Source organism: Cricetulus griseus, unplaced genomic scaffold (genome assembly GCF_003668045.3).
Source record: "Cricetulus griseus strain 17A/GY unplaced genomic scaffold, alternate assembly CriGri-PICRH-1.0 unplaced_scaffold_6, whole genome shotgun sequence".
In the NCBI taxonomy this organism is placed as follows: Eukaryota; Metazoa; Chordata; class Mammalia; order Rodentia; family Cricetidae; genus Cricetulus; species Cricetulus griseus.
This window is the reverse complement of record NW_023277363.1, coordinates 447,621-463,986: the sequence shown is the minus strand read 5'-3', so window position 1 is coordinate 463,986 and position 16,366 is coordinate 447,621.

The window sequence follows — 16,366 nt, the reverse complement described above, 5'->3', positions numbered from 1 at the left end:
TCCATTTAGTTTGATGTTGGCTTTGGCTGGCTATATATTGTTTTTATTATGTTAAGGTATGTTCCAGTTATCCATGATCTCTCAAAGATATTCATAATGAAGGGGTGTTGGGTTTTTTCAAAGGCTTTTTCGGCATCTAGTGAGATGATCATGGGTTGTTTCTTTCTCAGTCTTTTTATATGGTGTTGTATATTGATGGACTTTTGTATGTTTATTGATCATTGAATCCCTTGGTTGAATGCTACTTGATAATGTTGGATGATTCTTCTGATGTGTTCTTGGTTTTTGATTTGCCAGTATTTTATTGAGGATTTTGCAACAATGTTCAGGAGGGATATTGGTATGTAGTTGTCTTTCTTAGTTGTGTCTTTGTGTGGCTTGTTTACAAAAGAACTCAAGAAGCTTGTCTCCAAAACACAATCCAATTAAAAAGTGTGGCATAGAACTCAATTCTCAATAGAGGAATAGAAAATGGCTGAAAGACACATGAGAAAGTGTTCAACATCCTTAGCCGTCAGGGAAATGCAATTTAAAACATCTCTGAGATACCTTCTTACATCTGTCAGAATGGCTGAAATAAAAAACAGCCATGACACTTTATACTGGAGAGGGTGTGGACAATGGGGAACACCACTCCACTGCTGGGGGGGGAGTGCCAATTCCTAAAGCTACTTTGGAAATCTTCATGACAATTTCTTAGGAAAATGTGTACCACAAGAAACAGCAGTCTCACTCTTAGCCATATACTCAAAAGAAGCACATTCCTACATCAAGGATATCTGTTCAGCTATGCTCATAGCAGCATTATTTGTAATAGCCAGAATCTGGAAACAATGGAAATGCCCCTCAAATAAAGAATGGATAGAGAAAATGTGGTACATTTACACTATGGAGTACTAACGATCAGGAAAAAAAGGCAATGGAATATTGAAATTTCCAGGCAAATTAATGGAACTAGAAGAAACCATTCCGAGGGTGGTAACCCAATCACAAAAGACAGGCATTGTATATACTCACTCATACATGGATTTTAGACATAGAGTAAAGGATGGACAGCCCGCAACCCAGGTTTCCGGAGAGGCTGGTAAACAAGGAGGATTCAAGAGAGACATACCTGGACCCCTGGGGAAGGGGATAGGGACAAGATCTCTTGAGAATATTTGGAGCATGGGGGATGGGAGAGGGAACTAGGACAACGAGAAGTGGAGAAGAGAAGGGGTTAGGATGAAATGAGGGAGCAGATGGGTGGTGTCGGGAGAAGAATAGAAGAAAAGAAAGGAGATACCATACTGGAGGGAGACATTATAGATTTTAAGAGAAATCAGGTGCTAGAGAAATGTCTGGAGAGATGCAAATATGACACAAACTGACAATCTAAGCAACAGAAGAAAGGATTCCTTAAATGCCTTCTCCTGGTAATGAGATTGATGACTAATTCATATGCCATCATATAGTCTTCATCCCACAGCTGCTAGAAGTAGAAGACACCCAAAGCTAAATCTTAAACTGAACTAAAATCCGGATGCAAATAAGGAGGACTGATGAGCAAAGGGTTCCATACCAGGCTGGTGAAACCCACAGAAACAGCTGACCTGAAGAAGAGAATACTCTTTGTCCCCAGACTGATAGCTGGGAAAACAGCATGTGAATGTTCCAGAGCCCCTGAATGTGGATGTAACTGCAAAGACCTTGGAAATCTGTGGGGCCTCTTGTAGTGGTCAATACTTATTGCTACCATAGGAATGGATTTTTAGGAGCCCATCACATATGGAGGGATACTCCCTCAGCCTAGGCCCTTTCCCAAAGAATATGACAGACTTCAAAGACCCCCCTATGAAAGGACTCACGCTCCCGGGGCAGCAGAAATGGTATGGGATGGGTAGCGTGTTAGTGGGGGGCATGGGAGGAAAGGAGGGAGAGGGACCTGGGATTAAGATGTAAAATAAATTTCTTTGTAATAAAAAAAGAAAGAGGAATCAGTCCCTGGGGACACTGTGTTCCGGACTCTGCTGAGACTGCTGCACTATTCCAGCCCCCACAGAGTGCAGAGAGTGCAGAGGGGAGCTGTTTCAGCCCCTAACTTGGACCCAACATCTGCCTGCTCACCCTGGAAAATCCTGCCTCAGGATCTACAGGCAGATTAAATTGGTCCCTGAGGACCCTGGGATCCTGATTCTGCTGAGATCGCTGGGCTATTCCGGGCCCCACATACTGAAGAGAGTGCAGAGTTGAGCTAATTCACCCTGCCTTGCGCCCAACTTCTGCCTGTCCACTCTGGGAACTCCTGCCCAAGGGTCTGCGACAGGACGACCAAGCAACCCAGAGTCTGCTGACATCTGTGCACCACTGCTGCTCTCACCCACCTGGATAACGAGTGCCTCAGACCTGCCTGCACACAACCTGACACCCTTCAGAGTATCAGAGTCAATTGCACACACCTTCTCTATCCAGAAGAGAACACTGGACCCATAAACACCAAGAAAGGAAGTGACACCAACTGTACCCACTGGAAGAAGAGATGGGAAGATAACAATTTAAGAACACATCCAACAACAGGAAAACCAATATGACACCACCAGAGTCTAGGGACTCTATACCAGCAAGACATGAACATCCGAACACAGAAGAAGCAGAAGAGAGCAACCTTAAAACCAACTTCATACAGATGATAGAAAACCTAAGAGAGGAAATCAGAAAATCCATCAGAGAAATGGAAGAAAAGACAAACCAGTAGATGCAAGGAATCAAGAAAAGCCAAAAAAAAAGCCAAGAAAATACAATTAAACAACTGAAGGAAACAGTTCAGGACCTGAAAACTGAATTAGAGACAATAAAGAAAACACAAACTGAGGGAATGCTAGAAGAGGCAAAGCTTAATAAACAATCAGGAACCACAGATGCAAGAATAACCAACAGGAATACAAGAGATAGAAGACAGAATCTCAGACACTGAAAACAAACTAGAGGAATTAAACTCATCAAGCAAAGAGAACTTGAAGTCTAACAAATCCATAACACAAAATATCCAGGAAATATGGGACAACTTGAAAAGACCAAACCTAAGAAGAATAGGTATAGAAGAATGTGAAGAAACCCAACTCAAAGGTGCAGAAAACATATTCAACAAAATCATAGAAGAAAACTTTCCCAACTGAAAGAAAGACATGCCAATGAAAGTAGAAGAAGCCTACAGAACATCAAATAGAGTGGACCACAAAAGAAAGTACCATCGTCACATAATAATTAAAACACCAAACATATTCTGTAAAACATACATAATAAAGAAAAGATATTAAGTGCAGCAAGGGAAAATGGCCAAGTAACATATAATGGCAAACCTATCAGAATTACACCAGACTTCTCCATGGAAACTCTAAAAGCTAGAAGGACCTGGATAAATATTCTATCAACTCTGAGAAAACAAGAATGCCAGCCCAGACTACTATACCCAGCAATGCTTTCAATCACTATAAATTCAGAAAACAATATATTCCACAACAAAACAAGATTTAAACAGTATGTAACCACTAATCCAGCCCTACAGAAAATACTGGAAGGAAAACTCCAACCTGAGGAAATTAACTACATTCACATTAACATAGGTAATAGATAATCCCACTCTACAAAAACACAAATAAAAGTCAAGGTAATTCCACATACAATAACAGTATCAACAACAAATCAAAAACAAACAAGAATAAACATTCAATGGACCTTAATTTCCCTCACTATTAATGGTCTTAACTCACCTATAAAAAGACACAGGCTAACAGATTAGATACGAAGACAAAATCCATCCTTCTGCTACATATAAGAAACACACCTCAGATTCAAAGACAGATGTAATCTCAGAGTAAAGGATTGGGATAAGACACTCCAATCATATGGACCCATGAAACGAGCTGGGGTAGCTATCCTAGTATCTACCAAGTTAGACTTCAAACTAAAATCAATCAAAAGAGATGAAGAAGGTCATTTCATATTCATCACATGCAAAACCCATTAGGAAGAAGTCTCAATTCTAAACATCTATGCCCCAAATACAAAGTCATCATCATTCATAAAAGAAACATTATTAAAACTGAAATAACAAAAAAGGACTCATACAGTTATAGTGGGAGACTTCAACACCCCACTGTCACCACTGGACAGGACCACCAGACAGATATTTAACAAAGAGACAAAGGAACTAACAGAAGTTATGACCCAATTGGGATTAACAGCACTTTCTATCCAAACACGAAAGAATATAACTTCTTTTCAGCATCACATGGAACCTCATCAAAAATCGACCACATTCTTGGCAACATAGCAAATCTCAACAGGGACAAAAAAATGGAATAATCCTGTGTCTTATCATACCACCATGTTTTAAAGTTAGAAATCAAAAACAAATCAAAGTGCAAAAAGCCTACCAACTCATGGAAATTGAACAACTTTCAATTGCAACATTCCTGTGTCAAGGAAGAAATAAAGAAAGAAATGAAAGACTTCCTAAAACTCAATGAAAATTTTACCACAACATACCCAAACATATGGGACACTTTGAAAGGAGTACTAAGAGGAAAGTTCATAGCTCTTACTGCTCATTTGAAGAAACTAGAGAATCACCGAATCACAGATGAAAGCTCTAGAAAAATGGAAGCAAATTCACCTCAGTGGAGAAGAGGACAGGAAACAATGAAACTGCAGGAAGAAATCGATAAAGTCAAAACAAAGAAAATAATTCAATGAATCAATATAACTAGGAGTAGGTTCTTCCAGAAAATCAACAAAACAGACAAAATGTTATCCAAACAAACCAAAAGACAGATAGAGATGCTGCAAATTAACAAAATCAGAAATGAAAAGGGGGACATAACAACAGACAATGAGGAAATCCAGAGAATCTTCAGGTCTTACTTTGAAAACCTGTACTCCACAAAATTTTAAATTTAAAGGAAATGGACAATTTTCTAGACAGTTATCACTTTCCAAAATTGAGTCAAGATCAGATAAGCAACTTAAACAGACCTATAACCTCTAAGGAAATAGAAGCAGCCATCAAATGTCTCCCAACCAAAAAAAAAACCCAGGGCCAGTTGGTTTCACTGCAGAATTCTACCAGAAATTCAAAGAAGTGCTAATACCAATACTCCTCAAATTGTTTCACCCAATAAAAACTCAAGGGACACTGACAAACTCTTTTTACGAGGCTACAATCAACTTGATACCCAAGTCACACAAAGACACAACTAAGAAAGAGGACTACAGACCAATATCCCTCATGAACATTGATGCAAAAATCCTCAATAAAATACTGGCAAATCGAATACAAGAACACCTCAGAGAAATCATCAACCATGATCAAGTAGGCTTCATCCCAGGGATGGAAGGATGGTTCAACATACATAAATTCATCAATGAAATCCACCATTTAAACAGACTGAGGGGAAAATCCCATGATCATCTCACTAGATGCTGAAAAAGCCTTTGACAAAATCCAACACCCCTTCATGACAAAGGTCTTGGAGAAATCAGGAACATACCTCAACATAATAAAAGCAATATACAGCAAGCCAACAGCCAACATCAAATTAAATGGAGAGAAACTCGATCCAATTCCTTTAAAATTGGGGACAAGGCAAGGCTGTCCACTCTCTCCATACCTCTTCAATATTGCCATTAAAGTTTTCGCTAGAGCAATAAGAAAACAAAGGAGATCAAGGGAATGCAAATCGGAAAGGAAGGAGTCAAACTCTCACTATTTGCAGACAATATGATAGTCTACATTAGTGACATGAATAACTCTACCAGGGAACTCCTACAGCTGAAAACCTCCTTCAACGAAGTGGCAGGATACAAGAATAACTCAAAAAACTCCATAGCCATAATGCACAGCAATGACACATTGTTGGAGAAAGATATTGGAGAAACACCAACCTTTACAATTGCCACAAACAACATAAAATACCTTGGGGTAACACTTCCCAAAAATGTGAAAGACTTGTGACATAAGAATTTTGAGTCTCTAAAGAAGGAAATTAAAGAAGATACCAGAAAATGAAAGATTTCCCATGCTCTTGGATAGGAGGGCTCTACATAGTAAAAATGGCAATCTTGACAAAAGCAATGTATAGATTCAACGCAATCTCCATAAATTTCCCAACACAATGCTTCACAGACCTTGAAAGAACAATTCTCAACATTATATGGAGGAACAAAAGACCTAGGATAGCCAAAACATCCCTGTAAAATAAAGGAACTTCTGAGGCATCACCATCCATGACGTCATGCTCTATTTCAGAGCTATAGTCCTGAAAACAGCTTGGTTTTGGCAAAAAAATAGACAGGTAGACCAATGGAATAGAGCTGAAAACACTGATATTAACTCACAGACCTATGAACACCTGATTTTTGATGAACAATCCAAATTTATACGATGGAATAAAGAGAACATCTTCAACAAATGGTGCTGGCATATCTGGTTGCAGACATGTAGAAGACTACACTTAGCCCCAAGCCTATCGCCTTGCACAAAACTTAAGTCAAAATGGATGAAAGATCTCAACATGAATCCAGGTACACTGAACCTATTAGAAGACAAAGTGGGAAATACCCTTGAATTAATTGGTACAGGAGACTGCTTCCTGAACATTACACCAGTAGCACAGACACTGAGGTCAACAATTGATAAATGGGACTTCCTGAAACTTAGAAGATTCTGTAAGGCATAGGAGACAATCAGCAAGACAAACCGACAGCCCACAGACTTGGAAAAGATATTCACCAACCCCACATCTGACAGAGGGCTGATGGCCAAAATTTACAAAGAACTCAAAAAGCTAGTCTCCAAAACACCAAACAACCCAATTAAATAGTGGTGTACAGAACTAAATAGACAATTCTCAATAGAGGAATCTAAATTGGATGAAAGACACATAAGAAACTGTTCAGCATCCTTAGCCATCCGGGAAACGCAAATCAAAACAAATCTGAGATGCCATCTTGCTCCTGTCAGAATGTCTAAAATCAAAAACACCAACGACAGTTTATGCTGGAGAGGATGCAGAGAAAGAGGAACACTTCTCCACTGCTGGTGGGAGTGCCAACTTGTACAGTCACCTTGGAAATTAATATGGCAACTCCTCAAAAATAATGGGAATCAGTCTACCACAAAATACAGCAATTCCCCTTTTAGGCATATGCCCCAAATAAGCACAGTCATACACAATAAGTACACCTGTTCAACAATGTTCATAGCAGCACTATTTGTAATAGCCAGAAACTGGAAGCAGCCAAGATGCCCCTCATCTGAAGAATGGATAGAGAAAATGTGGTATATTTACCCAATGGAATACTACTCAGCAGAAAAAAAAAACAATGGGATATTGAAATTTGCAGGAAAATGGATGGATCTAGAAGAAACCATTCTGAGCAAGGTAACCAAATTGCAAAAAGACAAAAATGGTATGAACTCAATCATATGTGGGTTTAGACACAGATTAAGGATTACCAGCCTACAATCCCCATGGCCAGAGAAGCTAATATACAAGGAGATCCCTAAGAGTAACAAACATGGTCACCTGGAGTAGGGAAGAGGGTCAAGATCTGCTAGGCAAACTGGGAGAACGGGAAGAGGGGTGAGGGAGCTAGGAGAATGAAAAGGGGAGAATAAGAGTGATGCAGAGGACATGAGGGAGCAAAAATTTTGGGTAGGGTAGAATAGATGATAACAAGAATGGAGATATCATAATAGAGGGAGACATTTTTGGTTTACAGAGAAACCAGGCACTAGGGAAATGTCTGGAGATCTACAAAGATGACAACAGCTAACTATCTAAGCAACAGAGGAGAGGCTATCTTAAACGCCCTCAACTGATAATGAGATTGATGACTGACTTATATGCCATCCTATTGCCTTCATCCAGCAGCTGATGGAACTAGATGCAGACAGCCACAACTAATCACTGAACTGAACTGGAACCCAGATGCAGAGAAGGAAGAGTGAAGAGCACAGGGTTACACACCAGGCTGGTGAAACCCACAGAAACAGCTGACCTGAACATCGCAGAACTCTTGCTCCCCAGACTGATAGCTTTGAATACCAGCATGGGACTGATGCAGACACCAGGAACATGGGTTTCAGTGAGGAAACCTTAAAAATCTACAGGACATCCTGTAGTATTTCAATACTTATCCCTAGCATAGGTGTGGAGTTTGGGAGCCCATTCCATATAGAGGAATACTCCCTGAGCCAAGACACAAAGGGGTGGGCCTAGGCCCTATCCCAAAGGATACAATAGACACTGATGACACCCTATGGACAGCCTCACCATCCAGGGGGAACACAAAGGATATGTGATAGAGAGGGTTTTAGTTGGGGTGGTAGGTGAGGACAGGTGGGAGAAGGGAACGGGTGTTGTCATGTAAAACAATGCTATTTCTAATTCAAATAAAAAATGTTGGGAAAAAAGAAAAAAGAAAGAAAGAAAAAAGAAACTACCTAATAAATTGGGCCCTGGATATATGTTTGGAAATTTAACTTGCTTAAAATTTTCACTAACAGCAATTATTCAGAATTTTGTAATGTGATTATCTAATTCAAATCTCTATGATGTACTCACACAGTTTCAGACAGAACCTGGTGAGAGGAAGTAGGAGCCCTCTTGTGGCACATTACCCATGCCATGAAATGACTTCATCAGTCCATGCCTCAAGGTTTCAACTTGCTAGAGCCGCAGTCATTATTTACTATTCTTTAGTGAATTGAGATTTATAACTCTGACAAAGCAGCAGGTCACAGAAGCCAAGGGTTGTCACTTACATTCTCTGTGTAATTATTACAGTATCATGTGCTGGATAACGATAAAAAATGGGAATTTCTCTGTCTGGCTGAGGAGGAGTGACTTGCTATTTGTTTTGAAGAACTCAGTTATACTATATTGTAGGACTGAATGGAATCAGATCTTAGAATGTTTATTGCAATTTAGGTAAAAAGACTCATTAAATCACATTGCAGGAGATCAGGTTTGACATTCATATGTCAACTTAATGATAAGATCATTATCTTAAAAAAATGAAGGATATAAATAGATAGACCTTAATTCTTTTGTTATCATCACTAAGCATATATTGCTAACTGTTTTCATGCTGACAAAGAACAAAGAGGGTTGCAAATACACAAAGGAAATAAAGAACCTAAATGTTGAAGTTACAAGTTATTTTGAATTTCTAAATGCCATGTGCAATAAAACTGTAAGACGACCAAAAAAGTAAATAAATAAAACAGAAAGAAAAGAAAATATCCCAAGTTTACTTCATATAAAACAAAAGCAAAACCACCTCACACCTCTGTCTTTCAGGTGTCATCAACACCACATCATTTATTCAAGTGTCATTGGGAACTACAGTATTTCAAGCACTATACCCTTGTCCAATCATCTCTCCTAGCCTGCTCTCCTAGGACTATGCTATGGGGTCAGGAGTCCCATGACCTTGATGAGTTGTAGCATAAACTCACCAGGGTGAGGAGACCAGCTCTCCTACTACAGTTTCCAGTCAGGGAAAGGGCCAGATATCCCAGGGCCAGTGAAGTGCAGGACCACTCACCATGGCCCTTGCATCTTAAGGCCCATTGTGTCTATGGCCACTCATGTTTGCACTGGCCATGGACAAAAATACAGACCCCTACTGCAGTGAGTAACAGATACAGACAGCAGCTCATAGTGGATATCACTATGGCCATGGGGCAGTGAAGATCACCCAAATCAGTATGGCCTCAGAAGTAGTAGGACCCTTGGATTATATAGTCACATGTAGCTATCTTGACACTGTGCATCCACCCAGTAATTGGTGGTAACTTGAGACATGGACATGGACTCAGCTCCAGGTGGTGTTAAGGCCAGGGTCCCGGATATGGCCCTTATCAGCAGTCTGATTCTGGACACAACCATGGCCCAAAAAGACATCAGAGGCCACCCAGATCAGCATGGATTTGGTGGTGTCATTGCCCTTGGACATATTCGTGGTCATTGCTTGAAACCTAGAACCCAGGCATCAGTGTGACCTCTGGTGGCAACATGGAAAAAGGACATCAACACAGACATGGTCCTCAGTAGTAATCTGGGCTTGATTGTTACCATGGTCCCAGATGACTGCATCTGCCACTCAGATCAGCATGGACCTAGGGGGAACATGGCCTTTGGCACCAACACAGCCACAGGTTGTCCACAAGCCTTTAGCATCATCACTGTCTTTAATGGCATCTTATGGAAAATACACAGTACCTAGCCTACACTGGCAAACAAAAAATTATTATTAATAGCTTATGTACAAAAAGATCCATTATCCTGCAAGGTATATTTCCCTGCTTTGGTCACTCATTAACATGAAAGGTGTATTTTTATTGTTTGGTACACCCAATTAATTGCAAAGTATATTTTTCCTGTTTGGGTGTCTCATTAACTTCCAATGTATTTTTTTCCTGCTTGGGTCTTCCATTAATTGCAAAGCATATTGTTCCTGTTTTGGTCTAATAATAGTTGTGAACCGTGGATGCTCAGTAGATGTAATTGTGTGTGTGTGTGTGTGTGTGTGTGTGTGTGTGTGTGTGTGTGTGTGTGTGTGTGTTGCAAATACAGAGGAAATTCTGTAAATTAAAGATAGCACTGTTTTCAATATTGAAAACATAAAAATCAGGAGAGTGCCCTTCAATTCTGAACAGTATTGACAGAGTGTGATTACTAAGATATGTTTGGAAACACTATAGAAATGTGCTTTAGGCAATTTCATGCTCAGTGGAATAATGACATCCACTGTAATTTTCATATAAGTAGTAAAATACTTTGTAAGACATTGTCAAAGAGTAAGTGCAATACTGACAGAGTTCTAGTACGGGAAAGGACAATTCTTACAGTGGATCAGGTGCACACTATGACTAAGCCAAGGAACTACATATTACTCTGAGAACAGAGGGTTTGAAACAGAGATTTGAAAGCTCTAACATAGTGGTGGTAACTCAGTAAGAGCAAGGCTTATGGAGTGCTCCACAAATGGTGAGAACAATGCCTACCAAGTTGCACAGCATGAGGAAAATTGTTCTCAGAGTGCTTGCAAGAGGGTGTGAACAATGCTAACACATTCTGCACACTGAAAGAATCAAGTTTCACAATTTGTGTGGCATACAATAGAAACACTAGTTCTGGACTCTTCACTGTTGGAAATTGTGTATTCATTTGAGGTACACCTGTGGTTGTTGTTGTTCTGGGTTCCAGAGATGTGCCCATGATGCCCAATGTCCACCATCTTCTTAGCATCATGGGGTTCATTTACCCATCTGGGGTTGAGAAAAAGCAAGAGAAAAAGTGTCATTGAGTCCCCACTGCTCTGCTCTGTCATGACCACTTTCTCCTGCCCTGTAAAGTCTGTACAATCACCTCCTCTCCAATTTCAAAGGCCCTTCATCCACAAGGGAATCCTGTTCTCAAACACAGTGCTTACCACCCTTGGCTTAGAAAGATAGAATCATATGGCCTAAACATGGATACCTGACCTGCACATTGAAAAACCCCAGTATATGGGTAGATGTGGTTACTCCATATCAGAAAATGTTAGAGAATGCACATGAGATTTCCCTCAGCTTCAATGCTGTACCTCAAAGGATTAGAACAGGCAATTAATGTAGGGCAACTAAGAACCAGATGAGATCCCAGTCTCATAAGAGAAAGCCACATTTTGAGGGCAGTATTATAAGAGCATCCCACACTTTGGGGGAGTAGGGGTGCATCTGTGGGTAACTTACATGTTTATTCATTTTCATCTTCAGGTCCATCGATCTCCTCACGTGTTGGGAGTTGCTTATTTTCTGCCACCCTGTTGATCTTGATACCATCATGGCTCCTCCTGGGTCCTGATGTGGGGAAGATTTGTCCCATGAGCACTGGATCAGGAGGGAAATTTACTGCAATGTTTTGTCAGGATGAGATCGAACTGGTCCTTCAAGTGTGCCTTTGGGACTTGTTCATGGTCTGGTTTGCACATCTTCTGTCTCAGAGAGACTGAGAGATTGGACACACACACCAATTTTTCATTTGTTTTTCATTTTGTGGCCTCTGTTCTTCTTTCTCAAGAGCAATTCCCCATCTGCCTTACTTTGTTCAGTTGGTATGTCATGTCATGCACTGAAAAGAGTCAGAAATATTTCTAGGTTGTCTGTTGGGCTGAAATAACAAACAATATTCACAAGCTGAGGCCTTGTAGACATATTTCATAATTTGAAGGGACTTCGGAACTCTGAATCTTCAGCGCCACAGTATAAATCTAGGTTTTATGGTTCACTTTTGAGAAAAATCACCCCATTTCATAAGGAATTATAGAGAAAAATTGTACCTAGAATGTGAATTCCTGTTTTCACATCCGGTTTTAAGTAAATTCTTCACCCCAGTGCACCCAAGGCTAGAGCAGGACCCATGGCATGTATCCACATCACACCCTAGAAGAGAGACAGGAAAGACAGCAGTGCTGTCTCTCCACCCATTATTCTCACCTGATGCCTTCTTTCTCTTCCTCTAACAGAGAGTTGGCATGCCTGGGGGAACAGAACAATCTTCTGAGATTGACCTGAGCCAATGTGCCTGGCATCTTTTTGACTTATCTTCTCCTGCTGGCTTCTTTTTTGGCTTTAAATTGTGGAGAGTACATGTAACCAGGGTTGGCCGCATCTCTGTAGAGATTTAGTTACATACAGTTTCCCTGCACATTACATTTACACTCTCTCTCAACATGTGCATGATAATCAGGACATCATGCTTACTTAAATGAAGAGGAACCTGCAAGCTTAAAGGGAAGAAGAATTACCTAAACAAATCAGCTTTGTGGGAATATAATGCTTGTCTTTCTTATCTCCCCAGAATTACCTTCTTGTAAGCAGAAAGTGGGTGTATGTCATAGGGAGTGTGGGATAAAGATGGTACAGGGTATAAAGCCCTGGAGGAATCCAAAGGGTTGGTGAAGATAGAAATTCTGTGAAATAAAAAGCTACTGGCAGCTACTTGGAGAGCAAATGTAACAGTGAATGGAGAGTTTGAAGGACTGATGGAAAAGGAAATTGTGAGGAAATAAATGGAAGGAAAGGAGAAGAAAAATAGATAACATATAGTAATCTAGGAATAAAAGCATGAGGAAACAGGTGGCCTAATCTTCTGCAGCACACTTCTTGTGTGTGGTGGCCTGAATGGGAATGGCTTCCACAGGCTTATATTTTCTTGGGTGTGGGGTGGCTTGAAACACCATGGCTTCCATGGGGTGTGACACTATTAGGAGTTATGGTCTTTTAGAGTAGGTATGATCTTGATGGAGGAACTCTGTTACTGTGGGACTGGGATTCAAGGTTTCCTATGCTCAAGCTATACTCAGTGTGGCACACAGGTGTTTCTGCTGCCTTGGGATCAAGATATGGAATTATATGCTCCTTCCCCAGCACCATGTCTGCCTGCGTGTCACCATGCCAACTGCCATGACAATAATGGACTAAATCTCTGAACTGTAAGCTAGCTCAAAAATGGGTGTTTTCCTTCATTAGTGTTGCTATGGTCGTTTTGTCTCTTCATAGCTTTAGAAATCCTATAAGGTGGGTTCCCTGTTTGTGAATAGTTTTGGAGGAATGGAAACTGTGGCCTCATTGGACATGCTATCTCACTAAGAAGTCCTTGGAGGTTTCAAAGCAGATGTGCACTTTCAGATACTGCTCCAGGCCCAATCCAACCTGCTTCATACATGCTTGTATGATGATCATTCAATGACCTTCTTATGTGTAAACAAAATCCCAATGAAATGCTTTCTGTTATAAGTCACTGTAATCATGGTGTCTCTTCAAAGCAATAGAATGATCAATAAGAAATTGTTTTATTAGGAAAGGTGGCACCTGCACCAATTCTGATTCCATTATTGGTTTCATTGTTCACAAATCCTGAGCTAACTTTTCCCCAGCGTCCTCATCCATGGAGTAGAGAATCCATGTACACCCAGCAGAAAGACAGCAGTTTCTGGGCTTCTGAATGCTCTTTAGTTTCTCTGTTTATAGTTCATTTTTGTTACTGAGATATCTTATCCCTTTGTAGCTTAGAAAAGTCTTGGTTTCAAGGTCCCAGAAACATCAGATTGTTGTCGTGCCTCAAGATACACAGATGGTGATATTGTATAAATAGTGCAATAATAAAACATTTGAATATTCTCTCTCAAGATATATACTTTGCATTTTGAACAACAACTGTGTCTTCCCTCACCACCAACTCCCAGATCCCTTAACCCACTATAACACAGTGGTATCTACAACTGTGGAAGCTCACATTTCACAAGAAATATGGTGTCTGTACAAGTTCCTCTGGTCCCAAACTGTGGGTCAAGCAGTTCTCAGGTACAGAAAATCTCCTGAAAGAGATCACAGTTGGTATGTCCAAAGGGAAAGCCACATAATTTCCCAGATAGGTGAGTGGCCCATTCATGGAGCAGAGGCCAGCTGGTGCTTCCTGTTCAGAGAATGGATGTTCGATTGAGAACAACATTAGGCTTTGTGGGAAATGTCATGAGTGGGATATTACCTGGAATCAGACACCATGAAGACATGACTGCATTACAGTCCAGTAGGCAATGGATTGCTCATCAAGTGAAACTGACTCTGAGACACACAGACACAGTTTATCAATTGCATTCAAAAGCCTCTTCATGATTATGAATCTAATGAGAATATGATGCTTCTGCTTTCAAGTGATTAGGGGGAACTTTGTCAAAACCATCCTTTTAAGTATCCAAGAGGTTAATCTTTATGAGATGTTCTTCAATATGAGGAAGTAGTGTGATATGCAATACTGTCCATGGCACTGGAGGCTTAGGTGAGGATTTAAATGCACCAATGTAAGCACTGTCCCCCTAGACAATGCCCATTGCCTGCAAGTAGTTTGCCACCTGAAGAAGTATAACCTGTCAGAAAAATGGATGGCTATCATTGTGTTGTGGATGCTAGGTCAGGCATTTGGCTGAAAACACCAGGAAGGCACAAGAGGTGGCTTCAGTGATAGAAAACCTACTCATCTTGAGAGAATCCTTATGTTCTGTCCTGTGTATTGTATACAGGGAATTAAAGGAAGAAGTAAACAAGGAAGAAGGAAGTGATAAGTAGAGAGAATAGAGGATGAAGAAATAGAGAAAAGTGAAGAAATCAAAGATGCAGAAAATTGGGAGATGGGTAAAAAGGGCATTTCACACTGTCTATCCTCACACTCATGGGCTCAAATGAAGGGGAAAAGGAGGTGCAGTACTGTGCAAGTGGGATTTACTCTCCTCCAGGCCTTTTCCCTCTGTCATGCCACAAGTCCCCTTAGAATGTTCATCTACAGAAGGGTGTCAAGTCAGAAGAATTTACTGTTTAGTACATATTTCCAGTCTTCTGGCTCCTGCAGCTTTAGTGAATGTTGGGGTGGAGAAAGTCAGTGCACACATGGAGAGGAAGCAGATGTAGCACAGCCTTTCCTTCCCTTTTCTAATCGTTCAGACATCATGTACAGTGTCAGTTCAGACATCTCCTTGTGATTGTTTATGAAATTTGGGATAAACCCCATCACTGCCTGCCTCCCATTTTAGTACATTTCTTTTTCCTTTCCTCAAAGCATTAAACAGATTTCATGAAAATTTGAACCATTTGGACTTGTACATGTACAATAATGAAAACCTCCTTGCACACATGAAATGGGTAAATCTTCAGTGTGTTGAATGTGTGATGAAGGTTTGTTCATTTAGCCCAAGGCTACTGGGTCTTCCCAGTGTAATTAATACATTTCCTGTAGTGCCCAGAGCTCTCTGTGTCTTCCAGGAATAGTTTGAGCTTAGGTTTAGAATTTATGACAGTTTAAGAGATTTGACCTGATTTCCTATTGAATCACAGGCTTGTGGGACAGAGTTTGTACATTCCCACTCTCTTGGAGGTTTTTTTTTGTGAAAACAGCATAGAAAGCACTTGTCTTGTCTGCAGTCTCATCAAACACCCAGAGATCTGGAGCCTTGAACTTTTCACCTTTGCATCATATATATTGTTCATTCACTGACAAGTAAATGAGCAGCCCACATCCTCTCTCTCTCTCTCTCTCTCTCTCTCTCTCTCTCTCTCTCTCTCTCTGTGTGTGTGTGTGTGTGTGTGTGTGTGTGTGTGTGTGTTTGTCTGTGTGTGTTTGGTTTTAGTGTAAAGCAAGTATGTCTAGCCATGTTTAGGATAAGATGTAAGACAATGTATATCCCACTGAACACATTACATGATTTCACCTTACACACTAAGCATATTTTTGTGTTCTATTTTAATGTTATATGATTTGTATCTGGCTCTTCCACATGATCC